Consider the following 5,394-nt stretch of genomic DNA (forward strand, 5'->3'; position numbering starts at 1 on the left):
TTAAGAGGCATAAAATTTTATAATTTGTAACTATTAATTAATTATTATTAATATTTTTAATAATATAAAATTATATCTAATAATATAAAATTATTTATTATTTTTATTATTAATTAAATACTGACCAAATTTTAATAAAAATACTGTGCTATACTATCTCACGATGAAATATGAAGCTACATTATTGGCGAACATAACTATATGTACAGCATCAATGCGTTCCACGCCTTTATATTTGTGGTTGAAGAATTTAAGTCGGTTTTGAGTTAGATTTTTTATACATTCATAATAACCCAAATTCAATTAAAGCTAGCAAACATGCAAAAAGTTGACGAGGTCAATAAAAATCAAAAAGAGAAAAAGAAGATGATTCGCGATTATTGTACTACCATAATGCCGTACCCTTTGATTTGGCCTTTTTAATTTTGTGAAAAAAAGACAGAACAAGTTTGGCGCAGATCAGATGAGAGAAGAGTAGGGAAAAGGAAAAGAAAAATAACAGTGGAATCTGGAGCGGATAAAAAGGAGGATGCAAGTTGGAAGGACGGAAGGTGAAGTAGAAGGCAATGCATCACGTGCGAGATTGGGATTTGCAAAACAAACTAAGTACTTGATTTTTAGTATTTTATTTTAAAAATAAATAAAAAAATTGAAAAAAAGAGGGTGCAGGAATAGGTGGCGTCGGCAACAGACGTGGACAAAGGGTTTGGGTAAGTGTGGTTGGGACATAGCATACTGTGTTAGCAATGAACCAATTAGGACCCAATGGCGCACATGTAAATGACATTACTACCCTCTAATGGATAACTCTAACTTCGTCAATGTACCTAATTAGGGAAATGGATCCTCTCCAGTTTTTTCAATATTTGAGGAAATGTAATGTGATCTTTTATCATTAACTTTATAAGTGGAGCCAAAATTAAATATGAGAGAGAGTGAAATGAAGGGTAAAAAATCACAATTGATACCATCCAAATTTTTTCTTTATGGGAGAGGATCTACTCCCCTTAATTAGTACTAAATACTAATACGCACGCACATAATTAAGCATGCCTCTGATCTGGACCGGTTCATTTAATCAAAGTGCATGAATGGTACAGTTACCATGTCCAAGTCCTATTTAAAGTTGTGACGTTGATATCAATCAACCTAGCTAATATATAATTAAAAATCCTCTAACTTAATTTATGCATGGTAGGTTTGTACTTCATTCTAAAACAAGAACAAAATTATTGTACATGCATGGTAATGTTTTTTTTTTTTACCCATCCATATTAATGCAAAGCTGTATAGTATTGAAGAAACAGAAATTAATAATAAGTGATAAGATGCCAAAATTGAGAAGAATTAAAACATCTTTCCATGTAAAAATATATATATTTTTTTTTATGGAACACAATCTATCAAAATCAGAGAATCGTGAAATTACTCCTTTTTGTAGTTTTGCATATTATAATAAGTATAATGACTAATTTGCTGGCATCGTATGTAAATACTCTAAGCTACGTTGATGTCAGAGCACATGCAATTTAACTAAAAGAAAATGAGATGTGTATTAGGCATACGTAGTAATTTATATATATGAGTAGGTCTGACCTAGAAATAATTTTCACACTCATACGTAGTAATTAAAATTTTAGTTCAGATAAGATGTGTATGATAATGAAGAGACCAAAAGCAATTATAAAAGTTAGGTCCTCCTTATATACAGTACGTGTAGACTACTATTCAAATTATCATAATACATAGCTAGCGACCATGCATGATGCATGCATCTTTTGTGAGACCAATCAATTATATTCCTTGCATTATATTGTGACATAGTCCACTTCAATTCCGACTGATCGGACAACGCATGCATACTATTGCTATTGCTGTGTGTTCAGGTGGATCATTCTCAGCCATGCAACGCAAGGAAAATGGATGTGAATATATATTATTGCATTGTTAGAGGTCTAGCATATTATATTTTACATTATACTATTCTATAGGAGTGTCTAGGAACTGTTTTGCTTAGTTTATGTGCGGTAAGCCTAAAGAGATGTATAATTCGCAGGTTCTGTGAACCGAATCGATTATCAAACCGTTTTAGTTATTAGTTTATTGGTTTAATTGGTGATTTAAATAGAAAAATTATTTTAGAAAACCAAAAAATTAACAAAAAATAAAAATAAAAGTTAGGATTTATTGCTTCTTGTCAATGTGGATTTGAATACAAAATTATTTCTATGTTTATAAGAAGAAAAGAGTAGCCAAACAAAAAATTGAAACGCTCAAAAAATTTAAACGTATTTTCACCCTTCAAACGTTAAAATAAATACACCCATAGTAGATTATACTTTATGCTCCACTTGGATTTTATAATTTTTGTGCCCAATAGGGTTTGTTGTGCTAAGACTTTTTGTGACTCTGATAAGATTTTTTGTGAATCCTAATTTCTAATTCTATTCTATTCTTTTTTTGTGAATTTTAATCACTAAAAGTTCAGACCTTCTCCAAACATTTTGAATGAACAGTAAAATTTTATCCTTCTTTAATATTATAATTCTCTTTCATAACTTCTTATGGCATTACCTGAGGTTAGAGTTACGCAGAATCTAGATTTATTTGGAATAGAAGAGGAGGAGATTGTAGCATTGGAGGTGGAGGATGTGAGGGAAGGAGTCGAAATGTACTCTAAAAGTTTAATAAGAAGGCTAATGACGGATAGAGGGTTTAGCAAAGGAACAATGGAGGGAGGCTTCGGAGTGATCTGGAATTAACCTGAGGGATTTAGAGTCAAAGTGCATGGAGAAAATATATTCTAATTTTTATTTTCTAAGGAAGCAGATGTGATAAGGGTGGAAAGGAGATCTCCATGGCTGTTCAAGAATTATATGATTCACCTTAAAAGATGGCAGTCAGGTATGAAAGTGGACCAGGAGGACTTTACTCAAATTTCAATATGGATCCAAATGTGGGGAATGCCTGAATTTTGTAAAATAATAACGGCGGCTCAGAGGATAGGTAAAAAATTAGGGGAGAGAATGGAGGCTGATAAATTTTCCATGAGAGGCGAGGAGGATCAGATTATGAAAATAAGGATTAATATGGATGTGTCCAAGACACTTTGTCAATCAATAAAAGTAGCTAGTTCGGATAATGCAGTTTTTGAAATTATGCTGAAGTATGAAAAATTGGAGATCTATTGTGGTTTTTGTGGTTATATTGGGCATCGAACAAGAAATTGCGGAGAGTACCTGGAATTGTCTGCCAATCAGTAGGAGATTAAAGAGAGATGGAGTAAAGAGCTGAAAGCAAACCAGATCGGGTGGAGAGTGGAAGATCAAGAGGAGAATTCACACCCAAATCCACGTGAAAAGGAAATCGGCTTCTCTCAACCTCACAATAAACATACACCGGTAAGCCTTCTAAAAAAACCTTTCTAACATATCATTCAATGACTATAACTCTAACCGTATCCATAATCCATCAAATTCTCAAATACACCTATACCAAAGCAACATTTCAAAACCATTGGCTCAGTATCATAATTCAAATCCGCTGGAAAACTAAAACATTATTTCATACACTAGTTTAGAACCGATTTCAGGAGGTATGGAGGGTTTGATTGGGTAGAAGAAGTAGGGGTGTTTCATATAGGCAGTATAGAGAGAGGTATTAAAAGAAGCAGTAAACGACCAGAAATCAAATATTTGACAAGAAATATATAAGTGACAGAGGTGGGGAGTAAAATTGTTGGTGTTAAGCAAATTTCGGAGCAGGAAGATGAGTATTTGAATGAAGAAGACTCTATTTCATCCACTGAAATATAGAAGTGCCATCCCAAAAGCAGCACCCTAAGGCCCATGAAGACGATGATGTGAAACTGTCATGGTTTGCAGAAATAATCCCTAACAGTTCACAACATCAAAGGGTTATGTAGGACCCATTGTAACAGCCCAGACCACCCGCTAGCACGATATTGTCCGCTTTGGCATACAAGGCCTCACGATTTTGCCTTTGACGATAGGGATGATAGCCGAAACTCCCACACTCACTCGTCAAAACGCGTCATGCTAGGGAGAGGTATCCACACCCTTACAAGGCATGCTTCGTTCCCCTCTCCAACCGATGTGGGACCGTACAATCCACCCCCTAAGGGAGCCCAGCGCCCTCGCTGGCACATTGATCCGGGCTCCAGCTTTGATATCATCTGTAACAGCCCAGTCCACCTGCTAGCACGATATTGTCCGCTTTGACACATAAGGCCTCACAGTTTTGCCTTTGACGATAGAGATGATAGCTGAAACCCCCCACACTCACTCGTCAAAACGCATCATGCTAGGGAGAGGTATCCACACCCTTATAAGGCATGCTTCGTTCCCCTCTCCAACCGATGTGGGACCTTACACCCATTTCCCCGAAGTGGAATTCTTATGCGAGACCAAAAATACTACTTCGTTTGTGGAGAAACAAGGTAGAAATGTAGGTTTTTAGAGGTTTTATTGTGTTGAATCAAGAGGAATAGCGGGAGGGCTGACAAACCCCAATTTGACGGTTTGTTTTGCATTGAATTCAGAGTATTTTGATAACCTTTTGTCACATTTAGCCTAGGAATTAGCATGATTTTGTTATCTCTCCCATATTCGTGCTTAAGTGTAAAAACATGCTTTCTAAGCCTTATTTTGATGAATTCTAGTTCTTCTTTGATTCCATAAGATGCCTTGAGGTGTTTGCTAGTGATTCCAGGATTGAAGTAGGCTAGGCATGGATCAAAGGAAGCAAGGAAGGAAGCATACAAGTGGAGGGAAGCATAAAAAGTCAAAGAAGCAAAGTCAGCCATGCACGCGCACGCGCACAAGGCGCTCACGCGCACATTGCAGAATCGACCAGGGACGCGCACGCGTACCATGCGCGCACGCGCCGATGATGGCACATGACCTCATTAATGCAACACGTTCCTGGCGATTTGAGAGGGTTTCTGAACCCATTTTTGGCGCCAAATTGCTAAGGGAAAGGAATAAAAGGATGAAGGATTAAGGGGAAGGCATAGGGAGAATGATGATGATCATTCCCAACTAACTAATCACTTTTATCTTAGAGTTTTAGAGAGAGAAGCTCTCACTTCTCTCTAGAATTAGGATTAGGATTAGATTTAGTTCTTAGATCTAGGTTTTAATCTTTGCTTTCTTCCACCTCTATCTCTCAATTCTTTGTTGCTACATTCAATCTCCTTCTATTCCTTTGTTGTAATTTCCTTTATGTTGTTCTTATATTTTGTTGTAGATCTAGTATTGTTCCTTCTACTTTCTTCCAATTCAATAAGAGGTAATTCATAATAATTGTTCTTCTTTGCTTTTCTATTGTTGATCTCTTATTTTTGTAGTTGTAGATTCCTTTAATTCTTGCATT

The sequence above is a fragment of the Arachis ipaensis genome, chromosome B03, assembly GCF_000816755.2.
Source record: "Arachis ipaensis cultivar K30076 chromosome B03, Araip1.1, whole genome shotgun sequence".
NCBI classification, from domain to species: domain Eukaryota; kingdom Viridiplantae; phylum Streptophyta; class Magnoliopsida; order Fabales; family Fabaceae; genus Arachis; species Arachis ipaensis.